This window comes from Argiope bruennichi, chromosome 11 (genome assembly GCF_947563725.1).
Source record: "Argiope bruennichi chromosome 11, qqArgBrue1.1, whole genome shotgun sequence".
Classification (NCBI taxonomy): domain Eukaryota; kingdom Metazoa; phylum Arthropoda; class Arachnida; order Araneae; family Araneidae; genus Argiope; species Argiope bruennichi.
This window is the reverse complement of record NC_079161.1, coordinates 47,001,067-47,020,431: the sequence shown is the minus strand read 5'-3', so window position 1 is coordinate 47,020,431 and position 19,365 is coordinate 47,001,067. Positions and strand designations below refer to the sequence as shown.

The 19,365-nt window shown below is 28.6% G+C and overlaps 1 protein-coding gene across 4 annotated transcripts in view; it reads right to left on the bottom strand.

Annotated features, from left to right (window-relative positions):
- LOC129957597 (cell adhesion molecule Dscam2-like) overlaps nucleotides 1-19,365 on the bottom strand; it is a 929,106-nt gene that overhangs the window by 317,432 nt on the left and 592,309 nt on the right. The gene's annotated exons all lie outside the window — the stretch shown is intronic.

Below are 19,365 nucleotides of genomic sequence, written 5' to 3'. Positions count from 1 at the left end.
TGTTATATTCTTACCTAGATTTGTAACATTGCTTTCTTATAGAGTTAATAACACTGCTGAAAAGTTAGATTTACAGATATTCTTAATGGTGAAAGATGGCAAATCAATAACTCTCAAACTCGGCGGCATTTTGTAGAATTGGTGATGAATTTAGAAATTTTGGAGACCATTCGTTTTGGTACAAATTCCATTATATATTTTTTGAAAATCTATGAAATATGAAGCGCTAACAAAATGAATCAACGGCGCTTTGATTAGACCAAATCTTTAAGTAAAGATTTATCATCTTTACGTTGTGTCTACAAGTGCTGATATTTGTATGCCTTTTGATAGAAGTTTTGCTACTTCTGTTTTTTGTTTTAAGTAGAATAAAATCATACCTGTAATTACGAAGTTATGGAACTTCTCGCATCGTAGATAATTCGTAAATACTTGCAATTACGAAGTTGTTGAATTTCTTACATCATTGATAATTCGTAAATATTTGATGTGCAATGACAAAGATTTAGATTTCGTACTTTCCTTGTATTTCATTCATTGTCTCTCACAATATAAAATAATTCCTTATTTTACTAAATATTCCTTATTTTACTTATTACAACACAAAAAAAGTTTCAAACTTAGGCTTCTGTTTCGTCAGTTGGAATTTTTTTTATAATGAATTCATCAAGCAAATGCTTTATGTAACCTAATTATTTCAATCTTCAAGTACCTCAGAATACTAAAAAGCCCCAATTTCCTTTCAAAGATAGAAAAATTCGTGCCTCTTAAAAAAAATCAAAACCGCAGTCTATGTTCTTATGAGACTGATATACAAATTAAGACTCTGTTTAAAATGACAGCTATTAAACAAATATATATCTATTAAGCAAATATATGTCTATCTATTAAGCAAAGATATATATATATATATATATATATATATATATAGTGAGAGTTACCCCAGAAATATAAAACATCTTTTTATCCCCTAAACTTATCTGGGCGAGTGGATCTAATGAATAAAGCACGCGCTACAGGTATAAAATCAATCACATTTAACAAAAGCGGAAGGAATTTTTACAATGATATCCAGGCTCGTCAAACGTCAGCTGTAGTTTCATTGAACAGACGATTGGGGCCTTTTAGTTCTAGAATGAATATACAACGGCCTTTAGATAAATAAATTACGATAACATTTTACAGTCTCCAATACCTCGACAAGCCTTCTGTTTTTCGTTATCCACTGTAAAAGTTACTATTTATTTGTTTTCACAGTTAAAGAAATTCTTCAGCATAATTTAAATACTACTTTTCAAAAATAATAAAACATTTTACGAAATATTTACTTAAAATTAGGTATGTTAATAATTCTACTCAATCGAAATTCGAACAATTATATTTATTTGAAACACCAATATGAAATAAAAGGGAAATCCTTGTCTGAAAAATGAAATTTTGATCGCTGAAAACATATTTATAATACTGTTTGAAAAATATACGCTGCAGCAGTAGTTTCTTTGTTGCAATACTTAAAACCATTCAACTTTAAAAATTGAATATATAAAAATTAAATCCCAAGTTACACATTTGAATATTTTTGAGCAGTAATATAATAGGAATTGGCGAAAGAAAATATTTGTTTAATATAGAAATAATGAATGCATCTATTATCATATAATTTAAAAAATATATATATAAAGTCAAGTAAAACAAAATTCTATTATGTGAAGTGAGTTATTAAATAATATACAGTGGCTCAAACAATTGAGAGTACACTTTACTTTTACTTGATAAATCCGACTTTCAATATAAATAACACATTACCAAGAAGAGCAAACACTTTTTTATTTTTACCCATAACAAATGGTTTATTTTAGAGTAAAAATAAGGAAAAATCAACGAAAAACTTCTAAATTGAAAATTTTCAGAAGCATTTTAAATAAACATACTCTGATTTTTGCCTCAAAAAATTGAGATTACACTAATGAAATGTTTGCAATATCTCGCATAGAAACAAAGTGTCACTTTTAAGTTGCATGTCTTTTGGCTCCTACAATGGCCTCTAAGCGTCATGGTACCGATTCGACCCATTTTTGGTGGTATCTGAAGATATTTTATCCCATTCTTCTAGCAACACTTGTTTTAAATAGGTTTTTTTTTTTTTTTTAGTTTTGTGTTTTTAAACCACTTTTTCGAGTATGGGCCACGGATATTTTATGGCATTGATTACGGGGTACTGAAGTGGAGTGTGTAACTGCTGTTTACAATGAAAAAGACACCGTATTTTGACGTTACGTGCATTCTGTTTGGGGTCGTTCTTCTGCTGGAAAATGGAATTTCCATCTAAGCAAAAAATTTTAGCACTTTTCTTTAGATTACTGCGACCATATGGTTCTTCCAGCTTGCTGCAGAAACTTCTCAAATCATAGACAAAAGTGCAAGTCCTGAAACTGTGTGAAATGCTATTAGACAAGCTGGATATAAAAGTCGCATTGTTAGAGAGAAACCGTTCATCTGCTTGCAAATTAAATAAAGAATTTAAAGTTTGTAAAAACTCATCAATTGAAGACCAGTAACTTTTGAAAGAAAGTTATATTTAGTAATGAAAGAAAATTCAACATTTCTGGCAGTGACAGCCATCGTACTGTGTGGAGAAAGCCTAATACTGCTCTGGATCCACAAAAATTACGTCCTACAGGTAAGCATGGTGGTAACTAAGTCATGGTTGCATGGATTCATCCAGGATAGGAAATTTAATTCTTATAGAAGGCATTATAAACCATATGGTTTATTTGGATATACTTCGCAGCAATCTAAAGGAAAGTGCTGAAAATTTGGGTTCAGATGGAAATTTCATTTTCCAGTAGAAGACAACGACCCAAAACAGAATGCTCGTAACGTCAAAATGTGGTGCCTTTTTCATTGTAAACAGCAGTTACACACACTACCACAGTACCCCGACATCAATGCCATAAAATATTCATGGGCTATACAAATATAAACACAAAATTAAAAGTTCAAAAACACAAAATTAAAAACAAAATTATTTAAAACAAGTGTTTCAAAAAGAATGGGATAAAGTATCTTCATATACCACCAAAAATGGGTCGAATCGGTACCATGACGTTTAGAGGCCATTGTAGGAGCCAAAAGACATGCAACTTAAAAGTGACACTTTGTTTCTATGCGAGATATTGCAAACATTTCATTAGTGTAATCTCAATTTTTTGAGGCAAAAATCTGAGTATTTTTATTTAAAATGCTTCTGAAATTTTTCAGTTTAGAAGTTTTTCGTTGATTTTTCTTTATTTTTACTCTAAAATAAAACCTTTGTTATGGGCAAAAATAAAAACATGTTTGCTCTTCTCGGTAATTTGTTATTTATATTGAAAGTCGGATTTATCAAGTAAAAGTAAAGTGTACTCTCAATTTTTTGAGCCACTGTATATATTTTATTCAATGCATTTCTAATCGGAATAAATTTAGCACATAAAGCATCATTTTTCGCTGGAAAACGTATTTAAAAATACTAGATTTGCATTTATTAAAAGACAGCATTAATTTCTATTTTATGTTTTGCTGTCGAAAATAATAAGAATAAAGTCAAATCTATTAAAAAGCTGGAGTTTTATATTTCTCTAATACAAAGGTTGAAAAAATATGTTGTTGTAAAAGGATAACATAACATCTAAAATATGAAAGTAAATCATAATGAGTTTAAAAAAGGTTGGTTAAGAAAAGAAAAATAATAAGTAGTCTTTTGTTTCGAAATTTCAGCCCTGATGTTGCTTTGAATAGCAATTTTAATTGCAAATTAATGAATAATGACTTTTCGAAACAAAATATTTGTTTTGTAGCAGAACAATGAATAAAGTCGTGCTTTGTCAATACAGATAGAAAGCCATTTGGAATAAAATTCGATTACAAAGTTTTCATTTCTGTAAAACTATTTTAAAAAAATTGAGAATTTTTATTCATTATTTTATCAGCACATTTTGCTACAAATAAATTCAACATTTTAAATATATTTTTGAGAAAAAAAACCTTTCAATTATTGTTTTAAGTTTAACCTATTTATTTATTATTATATTCAACCTACATTTATATTTAATTTCGTTTCTGTAATGTTTCTAAAACAGAAAATTTTGCAAACGATTTTTCCTTCACTTCTCGGTATTTTTTTTTGTTCTGAAATTATTCATTGATGTAAATTCTTAATGATAATAAAATATTTTAATTTTTAATTAAATTATCAGTTAGATGAATAAATAATTCTAATTCGATTCGAAGAATTAAATTTTGATTCTGTATTAGTGGCACCATCTGGTAGAAAATTTGGGAAATAATTAATTACAGAATATTATAATATATATAATATTCGAAAGTGGATTAAAAACCAGTAAGTAGGAGGAAAAATGTAAATCGGATTTTTTTAATGCTATAAAGAAGGTAATATTCATTTCTTAAATGATATTTCTGGTGATTCAAACAAAATCGTAAAAGCATTAAGTCTGGACAATAATATTATAAAGCATCTAAGCCATAATGAATATTATCCTCCTGCACAGTTAGTCTCATGATAAGGAAAACAAATTTTACTAAGCAAAACATATATTTTTAATGGATATGGATGACAGATTAATGACCTCCTTTCTCAACGAGAAACTTGGCGAGTATTAAGAACTATTTAGCGATTTGGTGACGTATTTGGCTAGTTTGGTGTTTAAAATGAAAGTTCTCGAAAATGAAGGAATTATTGTGATATCTTTATTGAGAACCAGAATCAGGAGATCTTTCCAGGAATTCGCATAACCCTGCAAAAAGAAAAAAAACCCTACATCAAGGAAAGAGAGCTTACAAGAAATAAGATATTTTCTTTTTATACTGTTGGTTGCTGAGCGAGCACTCTAAACTTTATTCTGAACAGTTTGTTCTGTTTTTGTTGTTGAAAGCGCAATTTGAAATTTGCGCGTATTGTTTTGTTGCAAACGCCGTATTTGTTTATACTCTGGTTGAATTTTCTAATTTTGTTTCAGCTTTTTTTTGTATAATAAAGTTTCTTTATCCTTTATAAAAATTATTGATCATCTCTTATCGTAGACCCAACGGACTGATTTTGTAACAATTCAATAAGAAAAAAGTCTAAAATATTCATGAAAAATCAGAAATATATTAGAAATTTGATTTGATAAGAACATAAAACTCACAGCTTCGCGATTTTACGTTTTTTTTTTTACTTCCATGTTTTTATCAAGAGAATAATGTAACACATTTTAGGGATCTGAGAAATGTGTTGTTTTATGATCCCTTAACAGTCATTCTCATACTTCATACGTGCATTGAATTATCGCTTTTAACCTTCATAAACAATCATTAAAATCTTATAAGGTCACCACATTTAACTAAAAATGCACATAATTCATTAATATTTCAAGTATTCTATGGAATTGTAGTAAACTCAGTAAAACAGTGTATTTCCTAGATGGAGTATTTTATCAAATTAGAATAAACAAAAAAGTTAAGAACAAAAAAATATTTTTACTTAGTTCCAAATTATTATTTTAATTTGATGCTTTTACAAACGAAATAGAAAAAAAAAATAATATGCTACATTTAAACTCAATCATAAAAAACGAAAATAACATTTTTCTTCTTTTTCAATAAAAACAACGAAAGACTGCATTTTGATGCGGGAAGCAAAGTGACTTCAAAACATAAAAAAAGATATTCGAATAATATGCATCAGAATCAGAAGTCTGTTCGCATTTACAGGGAAAAAGAATAAAGAAAAAAAGCAGATTCATCACTTTTTTTGTTTGATGTACGAACCGAAGAATCAGATGTCTAAACTCTCCAGAGCTCCATCCTTGAGCTCCCTCCCCCCATTTCTAAACAAAACAATTCAGATTCGCTTAAGAAGTTTGAAACGAAATATGATATGCAAGACAATTTCCAATCTTCTTGGAAGATCATAGCAATAAATGCTGAAATGTATCCTGTTGCCGCTTTCTGCATCGCATGCACAACTGGATCCAATCTTTTTCAGAATATTATTTCTGTTAGCTTTATGTCTACAAAAGCAAATATGAAAGCAAGCAAATAAAAATCGTAGAATATCTTCTGAAATCTTTGATATAATCGGTGCAACTCTGAACTCTGAAAATTTGAGAAAGGTAAATATCTTTTCATTTTTTGCTTGATTATTGTGATTATAAATTAAATATAATCCACCAAACGATCTGAATATTTCTACCAAATATTTATACCAAACGATTTGAATATTTCTACCAAATATTTATACCAAACGATTTGAATATTTCTACCAAATATTTATACCAAACGATTTGAATATTTCTACCAAATATTTCTACCAAACGATTTGAATATTTCTACCAAATATTTATACCAAACGATCTGAATTTCATTTATTATTCTTAATGCTTGATAAGTTTTTTTTTTATAAAACCATTTTAATTTTGTTTCTAAGTCCATCTTTCAGGAGATTATTTTTTACTTTCTTGTATATGTAGCATAGAGGAAGTATTTTAATCGTCAAAAAATACGAACTCGAGATTTTGTCGAATCTTCACATTTTAGACCCCCCTGAGTTCGAGAAACACATTTTGAATATTATATATATAATATCAATCTTTTTGTGACAAAGATTACTTAAAACCTTGTTGATCTAGAAATAGGAAATTTGGTATACGGCCTTTTACACCAAATTTCTAGATTTCTGTCAAATTTTGAGCGAAATTCGCTCACGTGTAGTCTACCTGTTCGGTTTCTCTAATATAAGTTAACATAATAACTACAAAACGAGAAGATCTAGATAGATGAAATTCAGTACACATATTTAAGGTTCTGGCTGCGTAATTCTTTCAAATCACTATTTAGACGCGGTGTTTGCAGATAAATTCAAATATTTTGAAAAGAAAGTCAACTGGTACTTTATGTTACATGATAATAATATAATATAATAAGGTAATCGTAAAAATAAATACTCTAAACTGCGAAAAATGTTGGAGGCAACGAAAATGGACTAATTGCCAACCACTTGGAATTCGCAGCATACGCAGCTGGAGGGTTAACATCTATAATGTAAACACCTATCAAATTTTGAGATAAATCTAACAAAGAGTTAACAGCCAGTCCATACTTTCAGGAACATGTAAGCATCAGGATATCTCAAAAACGTAGTGATTTAAATATCTTAAAATCTGCTTTGTTATTTTTTTCTACAATTATAGCATTTTTTAATCAAATTTAATTTCAATCGGTAGGAAAAAACAGGTCTAAATCATAAATTCAATGTTTGCCTACTAACTATTAACCGTATGCCAAGTATTAATTTCCACCACAAAAAATCGCCAAGAGTCGCATAATAGATTCAGTAAAAATGCTAAATTCACGCCAAACGTCAATATTTCGTAACTATTATACGCCAATGCACGATGGTATAACACCTTTATTAAAAGGTGTGCGAGAAAGTTTTGCGGAGACAACTCTCTCATCGTATTTGCATTTATATGAATTTTAATGTTATTTTAGATCTTTATGACTTATTTCCTCAAATTGTAATTTTTTGTTGAATTTTCTTTAAAAAAACACCCCTTTATACATTAAAATGTAATGCCTATTTTTTGCCCCAATTCGTATAATAATTTCTTAAACTGTTCTATAGTTTCTGAAATACAGAACTAATTATCCATTCATTAAAAATATTTTATTATTTTAATGATTTACAGTGCAAAAAAAATATGTTATTCGTTTATTGAACATTCATATTTAAAGAGTGGATAGAAATGCAACATATTTTTTAATTCAGGAGCTAGGTATTTCTTAATCTATCATCAAATTTTAAGTCAATCATGTAATAAACCTCTAAACTAACATATTTCTGATTTATACGTTTTTTCGGTCAAAAAGAAGCCTCTTTTTCCAATTTTTTTAAAAAAAAACTTTCGTCATTTAATTGGTATACTATGGTTTCATCGGCAATTTACAACACAAATTGGCGAAAAATTTTAAGTGACCTTTTGATTTCGATTCAGAAGCTTCGATTAATTTTTGTTATGACTGCTATGCTCGCTAACAATAGCTTTTAATGTTTTTTGTTGACCAGTCATTATACAATAAGATTTTTCTTTCTTAAATTTAATTTTCATGACTTTTTTTGAAAAAAAAATTGACAAGTATAATGCTATTTAAAAATTGCTTATTGCATTTTTCGAGGACTCTGTTTGATTCAGAGAAATTGGAATTTCGAGGAAAAAAAACAGCATATAGATATTTTCTTCTGTTTGAACAAAAAATTACGTAAAAAAAAAAAAAAAAAAAAAAAAAAAAAAAAAAAAATAGGAACAATTTTTAAAAAATGAAAAAAATATTTTTTCCACATTTGCACTTTTTATAAATTTATTCCCGACTTGATTAAATTGTCATAACTTTCAACAGCTAATTTTATAGGAAAATCCAAAGCTGTTAAACGTTTTCACTCAAATCAACAGCATTTTAACAGTGTCTCAGCTCCTTACTTACCTGACAATATACTCAGACGTAAACTTAAAGGCATAGTTTAAACCGATAAAAAGGTTATGGTGTATTTCCTTCCAATTTGATAGTCTTCATAACGATTTGAATGAATTAAAAAAAGATAAATATTGATAAGTGGTATTTGAAGTGAAATGATTTCCATCAGTTAAAATTTGGAAATATGAACATGTTTTATGACTGCATGCGATATTTTTCACAATGAAACAATAACAAAAAAATGAGGTTCGTGATATTAAGATCTAAAGGAAAATAAGTGACATTAATGCCTTCAATTAAGGTTCAAGATTAAGGTTTACAATGATCAGTGGGAAACTAATGATTGAAATGCTGTTTATCATAAGATTGAATATGATTAGATACCTTATGTCTATAACACATGTCTCAGTTAATTTAAAATTCAAAATGTTATTAAATGAAACTGTTTGAAACAATTGAACATGCGAGGAAGTGATTTATACTGCACTGATTTCTGAAATGTAATAGAATTGATGGCCATTTTTTTACAACAAATACTTTGAACACATTTCATAAAACAGGTAACGTGCTTTAATATCTCATTTAGAAATTTTGCTTCTAAATTTAAAGATAAATCGAAAATAATCAGTGACACTGATACGAAATCTTAAAAGAGTTTCACGGTTGCCATTGCTTTAAAACGTCCGATATATGTGTAAATGCCTTTAAGCATTTTCAAAACTCTTAACAATCTGAAAATTAAATTCCACATTATTGGATTGTTATATATATATATCATAATCACTGTTTGATAATTTTTTTAAAGTATAAATCTGTCTCTCTCCATCAGCAGCACAACCAACATTAATAAAATGGGGTCTGCAAAATCTGCGACAAATAATTTTACCAATCCATCAATAACTTCATTCATTAATTCCTCATACAATGCTTGGAGGGGAGGTAAAATATTCTTTTTTTTTTACCCTCTACCAGTGAGTTTGTATCCACTTTTGCCCGTTGGCTTCTCTCCAAATTCCGTAAATCAACAAAAACAGGCATATTAGAAGTGCGATCCATAGAGGAGGTTGATTCAAAATAGGACTTGAGGATCAATAGTGTGGACAAAGGACTAGGTGGAAGGTGTTCATTATCGTGCAAGAACGGTTTAGCGATGGCAGATAGGATTTCAATACATGCTTTTGCTTTTCTTTGGAGGATGAGACTGTTGCAGAAAAATAACGAGGTGGATTTTTTTTAGGAATGTTAAGTAGGCTATGAATTAAGTTAATCTGAACTTACTTATTAAACATTTTAATAAATAGTGATGTATTTATTATAGTACAGTATTTACAGTATTTTTAAATAGTCTTTCCATAATAAATGTAAGAGGCTTTCTTAATTTTATGTCTTACGCCAGCTAACACCACTAGACCCACGACTAGTGTAAAAGTGGGATAATAATGTGTGGAACATCAGAAAGAAGTCTTCTGGCAATACTTATTTTAGTAAATGATACATTAAATTTAGGCCTATATATAATTTTCCAATAACTTTTGTACCGTTTGTTTGACATATTTGGAAATAATCTTCTGAGTTGAAAATTTTCTAAAATATAAATTTTGATTTTATTTTTCCAAACTGCCCTTTCTAGGGCCGTGGGAAGTATGCTTCCCACCAAATTTATCAATCTTTGTATGAAATTGTGTAGGTTGGCATAAGTTCTGACAATTTTTTTTAGTAAGTCAGAAACTTAGATGCTTCAGTTCTTTATCTCACACAAAATGATGTGTCTTCATTTGTTACTTAAATATTAATTAATCAAATTAAATTTATCTAATAAGCTAAATGAATCCCTTTTCTTATTCTAATTTCAAGCCTAAAAATATTTTAATATAATATGACTAGAAAAAAATGGCCCTTTAAAGGGTAAAATAAAATTTGCATGTCCCAATAAAATTAGTAAAACTTAATTTTGCTCTTCGTCATTGTTATAAAATATATGATTTAAGTTTGTATGATAAGTTTTAATTGCTATTTGTTATTTTTTCTTTGTCATTTATTTTTCTACTTCATGGTATGTTTTGTTGTTGATATAGATTTATAAAGCATGAAAAACTCAAATATTAAATAGAACATTGTATATCTATTGCAGCATCCCAGTCATTATCTGATAATAAAATATGTCCAGGTATTGATTTAAAAAATACTTGTTATTTACCCATGGTACAATCTGCGAGAAGAGAAAGTATCGAGAACTCCTTTTACTGTTTTAGGAATTTCATTTGGTCTTGCTTACTATGTCCTGAAAAAAATTTCTTTTCTGCTTCTATCTTAAAAATTAAAAAAAAAAACTGCCAATATGATAACGAAAAAGAACTTCAGGCGTAGCTTAACAAGCCCCAAAATGTTTTCTCATATTCTCTAATAAATCTGTCATGCGGCAGAATGCCTTCATGACAGTGACTTACATAAGTTACGAAATGACTTTTGGCCTTGAATTTAGCATTTTTTCTGAGTTTATCATGTTATCCTGGCGAATTGTTTTGGCGATATATTTGGCGATTTTCAAATAAAATTTATGCTTTAGACACGTTTCTCACAATGAATTGAAACAAAGATTTGACGCAAAACTGCAATTATAGTCACAAAATGCCATGCTAAATTTGATATAGTAGTCTCAACGCGTTTTTGAATTATCGGGTTTGCATGTTTCTGAAAGCACAGATCGACAAAAAGTAAATACTTTTTGTGGTTTCCGGTCAAATTTTGACAAATGTCTACATTATAGATGTTAAATCTCTGTACCGAATTCTATCTATATAGATTTCTGCGTTTTGTAATTATAGTGTTAACTTATAATCGAATAGCCAGACAGACAGACTTCCTCTGGCAGATTTTACTCAAAATTTGATAAATATCTACATATTTGAAGCAAAGACCGTATACCAAATATGAACTGTATATCTCAATGCATTTTTGAATTATCTTTATATCAGACAGACAGAAGGACATATCCTAAAAATGTGTTTATCGATCTCAGGAAGATCTAACTTTTGGAGATTCATCAAAACCAGGAGTTTGAATTTTTCAACGATTAATACATTTTCTCTATACTAAGTTTAAAATTTCTCTATACTAAAGTTAAAAATTAAAACTGTAAAATATTAATAAACTATGTTGTTACGCACATTTACACATATGAGAAAACAAAATAATTTTTTCAATAAGCCACGGGATTTGTTTTAGTTTTAAAACATTGAAATCTCTAATCCAAAAAACAACTTGTAGAAACTAATGACAACCTGTCTAGTTCTGAAAAATGCTGTTATTCCGAAGGATTCCATAGCTAAACATATCAACAAATATTCTCTTCACTGTTTACACTTTGAAAGTGAAATTCTCACTAATTGAATATGACATCCATAAATCACAATGCTGCATTTACTTTTTATTTTCAAATCATAAATCTGTCGCTGTCATAAGATGCACAACCATCATTAATAAACCAGTGTCTGCAAGATCTGGGTCATAAATAATTTGACCAATCCATCAATAACTACCTACATTAATTCCTCGTATAATACATGACGTGAAAGGTAAGGAATTCTTTCTACCTCTCTACACCGAGTTTGTATCCTCTTTTTTTACAATTGGCTTCTCTCCAAATTCCGTAAATCAACAAAAACAGGCATACTTGTAAGTGCGATCCAAAATGAAGAATGATTCAAAATAGGACCAGGCGAATCAATAATGTGGACAAAGAATTGGAAGGAAGGTGTTCATTATCGTGCCAGAATGGTTTAACGATGGCAGATAGGATCCAATCTTCTTTAGCTTTAGGATGCAGGGTGATGCTGTTGCAGGAAAATAATGAGGTGGTTTTTAAGACATCTTAAGAGGGTCGAGTAATAAGCTTCTAATGATACATTTTGGAGAAAGAGGTGTTGGTTTGTTCTATTATTTTATGGAATATAATTTATTGAAAAATGTATGTATTTTCTATCATGTATGATACGCTTTATTACGAATCTGAAATTATAATGATTTGGTGCTTTTCTGTCAGTTGAAAAGTATCTGAAGCCAAGCATTGATTTTGCTCTTTCACATCCATTAATCGCATGCTTTTTTTAAAACCAAAATATAGCCACGATGTATCTGTCAGATACATCAATATATATCGTTATCATTAGTAAATAATATAGCTTCTTAATAGAAATATATAAATACAATTGAAAGTAGACACAAACAAAAAAAAAAAAACGATAAATTTTTTTTCAAAACAGACAGCAAAAAAGAAATTTCTCTCAGACATAGTATCATTTATTTATCGAAAAAAGCAGTAATTGTATATCTGTCAAATAAAACACAACTAATGGAATATTAAATGATATTGCCAAATATGTGAATATAATCAAACAATTTCTTACTATAGAGTTTTGAAAGTAAACATGAATTCATTTATTGTTTATTTTCACTGCATTCGGATTATCAAAATAGTATCAGTAATTATTCTTTGTTTTAATTTTCATGAATTGAGTCTCTGATACTGTAATAGCCTTTTCTGGGAGTAATAATATACCATATAATCGATTCATACAATAATGAGCATAGCACTTCTAAGAATTTGTAACATTTATTTCCTACTCAATTAACTCAGTGTAAGGAAGATAATTTTAGAGATATCGTAATGGTTACTGAATTTATGTCGAGTCAATGAGCCTCCAGCATTAGCTTGAAATTTGGCGATACAAATTAAGGACCCTGAATATTCAAGAATTTTGACGATAGCACCATTAGGGATCGAGTTTCAGCGTTTGTTCCAGAGCTTTTGATTTCTCGTCTCTGAATATATAAAAAAGTGGAGTCACAGATATATGTTAGTCAATAAGTAGTTAGTTAAGTTGAACTCATGTGAGTATTAAGTTGAATGCATTTTTTAAGTATTGATCTCAACGAGTTCTCTTTGTGTTATTGTTGATGTTTGAAAGCGATTTGCTGTTTGAATATTATTGGCAACCGCAAATGCTGTTTTGAGTATTCTTCGTCAGTGTTTTGTTACCTGCGTTTTCTGTCTGTCTAGAATAAAGCGTCATTATCCTTTAATGAGTCTTTTGGACTTATGACCATATATCCGCCAAATTTTCTATTTTTCAAAACAGAACTATTGAAAAAATGAAAAATTGGACTGATACAGCTATGAGATGATAAATTAAACCAAATTTTTCATCTTACACCGTTTCAGAAATAAACGAATCTTTTTTCTCACACAATTAATTCTAATCAAATATGATTTATTCCTTATGGCTACTTTATCTAAAATACGTATGCTGCTTTTAAAAGACACATTTATATTTAATTTTTATTTTAAAAAAATACGATTTTCATGAAATAATACTTATTGTAAAACCACCTGTTCCACTCCTTACGGATGTCAAAAGCGATTGATAAAAATTTAAAATATTGATGATTCAAAAGCAATTCTTTTATAAACTAAACTCTATTCTTAAAAACAACCATTCATTTTTTTTACACAATCGATTTATTTCTTGCTTCTGTTTGATGATTTCTCCTTTAATTCTGTAAGGTTGTTTAAAGTTCGAGATTTTGCCAATACCCCTAAATTAATTAAGATCTTAAGAATGTCTTAGGTGTAAACTGTTTCAAAAACAGTGTTTTTTGTGATATATTTTTTCATTATGTATATAAGTGTACGTAATAAGCAAAATTCTATATAATGGGGAATATAAGTACTTGAAAATGTAATTTATTAAATAGAAAAATTAGCTTGAGTAGTAGTACAAAATAAAAATATTATGTCAAAATACAAAGGATATAAAAAAGTAGATCTATTTATAGCCGATCGATTACAAAGTAAAGATAATTTTACTCCATTATCTTCGCACATATTTTATTCAAGCCGAATGCTGTAGCTAAAAGTAACAAAATGTCTTTGTTTGCTATAATAAAAGAGCTGAAGGAAATAATGTTGTTAAAGTTATTTCCGGCGTAAAAGTTCAGCTAAATGGGAGACAGCTTATAATTAATTGAAACCTGAGGTACATTACGAAATTTCACTCTGTCTTTTAAGAATTAATAAAACTTGCATGAGGTTATAATGTTTGTTATTAACTTGTCAGGCTCTTTTCACTTCTTGGAAAGATTTAATAATAAATTAGAGACATAATTCAAAATGCGCGTTATTTAAATCAGTGTTCTTTAAATAACATTTTTGGGACAAATTTAATTTAGAGCGTACAGAAATTAGAAACATTTTCTTAATTAGAAAGGAAATTTAGCTCAGAGTCTAAATGTGAAAAAAATTCTTGTTTGTTTTAGATATTATCAATTTAAATTAAATTATTTATTTGCTTTATTTATATTTGTTCTCATTTAGGATTGAAAAAAATATTACTTATTATCGTCTCTTATTATTCCTTGAAAACAAGTCACATCAAATAAAAGAAAATTAAAATCTGTACAGTTAAATAATTTTAAGAGTATAATTGTCACTTTATGCCTCTATCCTTTACACCATTATAATGTTCCAGCACTATTTGTAATTAATATGTATCGTTATTGTATGAATGTTTTATATATGGATAAGATTGATTTGTGCTTATGCATTCGGTTGTACATTCATTTATTACCTACATTTCTTATTTAAATTTTATTTTTACCCCATATTTTACCATGCGCTATTGCTTTAGGACCAAGAATCTTATCTAGAGTGCTCTGAAATAGGTATTTTTTTATTTATAGTAATTCCTCTATAAGCAAATAAAACTAAAAATTTAACAATTTTGAAAAATATATTCTTACTAAAATATAACACAGCTTCTCCGTCATATCAGTCTTACATCAGGAAAGAGAATGCTCTTACTGTTCTTATTTAAATTGTGCTTTACATCCATATTTTGATATGTGCGCAACACGTGTCTGTTGCGTTATAGCCAATAAGTTTATCTGCAATGCTCGTAAATCGGTATTTTTTATTTATAGTAATTCTTGCATAACCAAATAAAACTAAAAATGCAATAGTTTTGAAATATATATTATTACTAACATATAACACAGTTTTTCAGCCGCATTAGTCTTATGGCAGAAAAAATAATTTTACAGAGCTTTATACTAGATTCCAAGCCAATGATCCCGGAAACTTGAGAACGTTAGAGACAAAAGAAAGATTTGGAAAATTCAACAATTTTGGCTCTTTTTTTTGTTAGGAAATGAGATCTAGAGATTCTTCGGGGGAATTCCATACAACTTCGCTCTCTGTCGAGAAGTAAAATGTACCAGATATTCAAAAACCATTTAATTTAAGGAATTCTACTCATCAAGTTACTGTTAGTTTATTAATCATTTGTTAGTTTTGCCTTGCTCATTTCTACAAGTTTTGTTCTTTGCATGTATCATAATTTTCCTTTTGTTACCTGTGCTTTGTTTTCACTTTCTCGTGTACATAGTATAGAGAAAGTACATTAATGTCAAAAAAATCTCGAACTCGAGATTTCGAAGAATCTCCAATTTAAGATCTCCCCGAGTTAGAAAAATATATTTTTGGGAAATTTCTGACTGTCTGTGACAAAGATAAGTAAAAATGCTTTAATCTAGATGAATGAAATTTGGTACATGATCTTTACATCAAGTTTGTACATTGATATCAAATTATGAGCAAAATCCATTCAGAGGAAGTCTGTCTGTCCGGCTGATCGAATATAAGATAACGCTATAACTACCAAACGAAGAGATTTAGATTAATGAAATTCTGTACACAGATTTAACGACTATAGTGTAGTGACCTAAGAAAATTTGAATCAAATCCAAAGAGGTGTTGTTCAAATATATATATATATATATATATTGACCGTGTACTTTCAGAAACATTTAAATACGTTTACTCAAATACGCAACGACCTAAATGTTTGATCTGGTATGTGAATTTGTAATTACAAGTTTAGTTTTGTGTCAAATTTTTATTCTATTCTGTTAGGAAAAACGTGCCTGAAACACAAGGATACTATTAACCTTATTAACTAGGGATTAATTGTCAAAATGTCACACGATAGATTCAGATAAAACTGATAAATTTACATCAAAAGTTAATATTTCGTAACTATTGTAGTCCAGTTTCATGTAAGGGATATCCCTTTATTAGAGAGCATACGAGAAAGTTTTGGGAGACCACGCCAGCCTTTTTGGTTCGTTTTAGGTATAAAGAATCATTTCCCATAAGCCAGCTTATATTCATCGCATTTAATAATTAATTTTCCTAATAATGAGTATGTTACCTTTTACGTATAAAATTTTTTGTCTATTACTGATAAGTTTTCAACAATCTATTTATACATGTATTATTCAAGAAGGGTAACCTTTTAAGGAGTGAACATAAACAGCAACCTATTTATACATGCAGCTTTCAAGAAGGATAACTTTTTAAGGAGTAAACATAAACAGCAATCTATTTATACATCCATTATTCTAGATGGATAACCTTTTAAGGAGTAAAGAGAAATAACCTATTTATACATGCATTATTCAAGAAGGACAACTGTTTAAGGAGTAAACATAAACAGTTTTCAACAACCTATTTATACAGGCATTATTTAAGAAAGATAACTATAAAGAGCTTTCAACAGCATATATAAAGAGCTTTCAACAGCCTACTTATACATTTATTATTCAAGATGGACAACTTTTTAAGGAGTAAACATAAACAGCTTTCAACCACCTATTTATACATGTATTATTCAAGAAGGATAACTTTGTAAGGAGTAAACATAAACAGCAACCTATTTATACATGTATTATTCTAGATGGATAACCTTTTAAGGAGTAAACATAAATAACCTATTTATACATGTATTATTCAAGAAGGACAACTGTTTAAGGAGTAAACATAAACAGCTTTCAACAACCTATTTATACATGTATTATTCAAGAAGGATAACCTTTTAAGGAGTAAACATTAACAGCTTCCAACAACCTATTTATACATGCATCATTTAAGAAGAATAACTATAAAGAGCTTTCAACAGCATATATAAAGAGCTTTCAACAGCCTACTTATACATTTATTATTCAAGATGGACAACTTTTTAAGGAGTAAACATAAACAGCTTTTAACCACCTATTTATACATGTATTATTCAAGAAGGATAACTTTGTAAGGAGTAAACATAAACAGCAACCTATTTATACATGTATTATTCTAGATGGATAACCTTTTAAGGAGTAAACATAAATAACCTATTTATACATGTATTATTCAAGAAGGACAACTGTTTAAGGAGTAAACATAAACAGCTTTCAACAACCTATTTATACATGTATTATTCAAGAAGGATAACTTTTTAAGGAGTAAACATTAACAGCTTCCAACAACCTATTTATACATGCATTATTTAAGAAGAATAACTATAAAGAGCTTTCAACAGCATATATAAAGAGCTTTAAACAGCCTACTTATACATGTATTATTCAAGACGGACAACTTTTTAAGGAGTAAACAAACAGCTTTTAAACAACCTATTTATACATGTATTATTCAAGAAGGACAACTGTTTAAGGAGCTTTTAAACATACACATAACAAACAGCTTTTAAACAACCTATTCATACATGTATTATTAAAGAAGGATAACTTTTTAAGGAGTAAACATTAACAGCTTCCAACAACCTATTTATACATGCATTATTTAAGAAGAATAACTATAAAGAGCTTTCAACAGCATATATAAAGAGCTTTAAACAGCCTACTTATACATGTATTATTCGAGATGGACAACTTTTTAAGGAGTAAATATAAACAGCTTTTTAACAACCTATTTATGCACGTATTATTTAAGAAGGATAACTATAAAGAGCTTTCAACAACCTATTTATACCTGCATTATTCAAGAAGGAAAACTTTACAAGGAATAACATAAACATTATGTTTTTGATATAACTTTTTGAATGAAATACTTAAAATAATTCATTCACTAAGTAATTTCCTTTAGCCTTGTCATCACTTTTCAACTTCAAAATTATGGCGAAGATGACAAGATTACTTTTTACACTTCTACATCATCCTTAAATTCTTTTTTAAAATTTTTACAGAATAAACTATTTTCCTTAGTTTTATATATTCAAAGGCATTCCAAGGCTTTTAGCATATACTTTTTATGAATTCCATGAACTTCACACAAAAATGTAAACTAACTTGATTCAAAAACAACTCTTCAATGTTTTCGCACCGTTCATGATTTACTGAAAATAAAGCTACTTTAAATATTTTATGAAAAGTTTTTATCTATGAAAAAGTTCTTTTTTTCAAGATTATGCATACTTTTTTTTCGAGAGTTAAGCAACTATCCTCTCTCTTCTTTTGGGAAATGTTTGCACTTTTCTTTTGAAATTCCAAAAACGATTTTTTAGGGTTTAACTGTCCCTGTCTGGCTCAAATGTTCACATAGGTGCAGTTGAATATTTTATAAAAGCAGATATTCTATGAATATTTTAATATGTTTGCTTACTAGTATTTGTTTCCAGGGCTTATGCTGGAAGAAAAGAGCCCATTTGAATTATATATATGATATCATTCTTTTGTTTAAGCCTAATGCAATTTTCCAGTCTTTTTAAATAATTATTAACTCATTACAAAATGAAGGAAAATTTAAAAAGTTAAAAGAATTTATTTATTCATTATCATCCTTTTTAAAATTTATCTAATTCTTATTTTATATTCTAAGTGTCGTCAAAAAATCATAACTCCTGCGACCATACTATTAATATTTTATGCTTTCTTTGTTTATAAATTGATAAACTACCTGGATAATAGAGTTTCCATATCCATTTTTATTACTTCATCTTGATAGCGTTTGTTTTTCTTTAG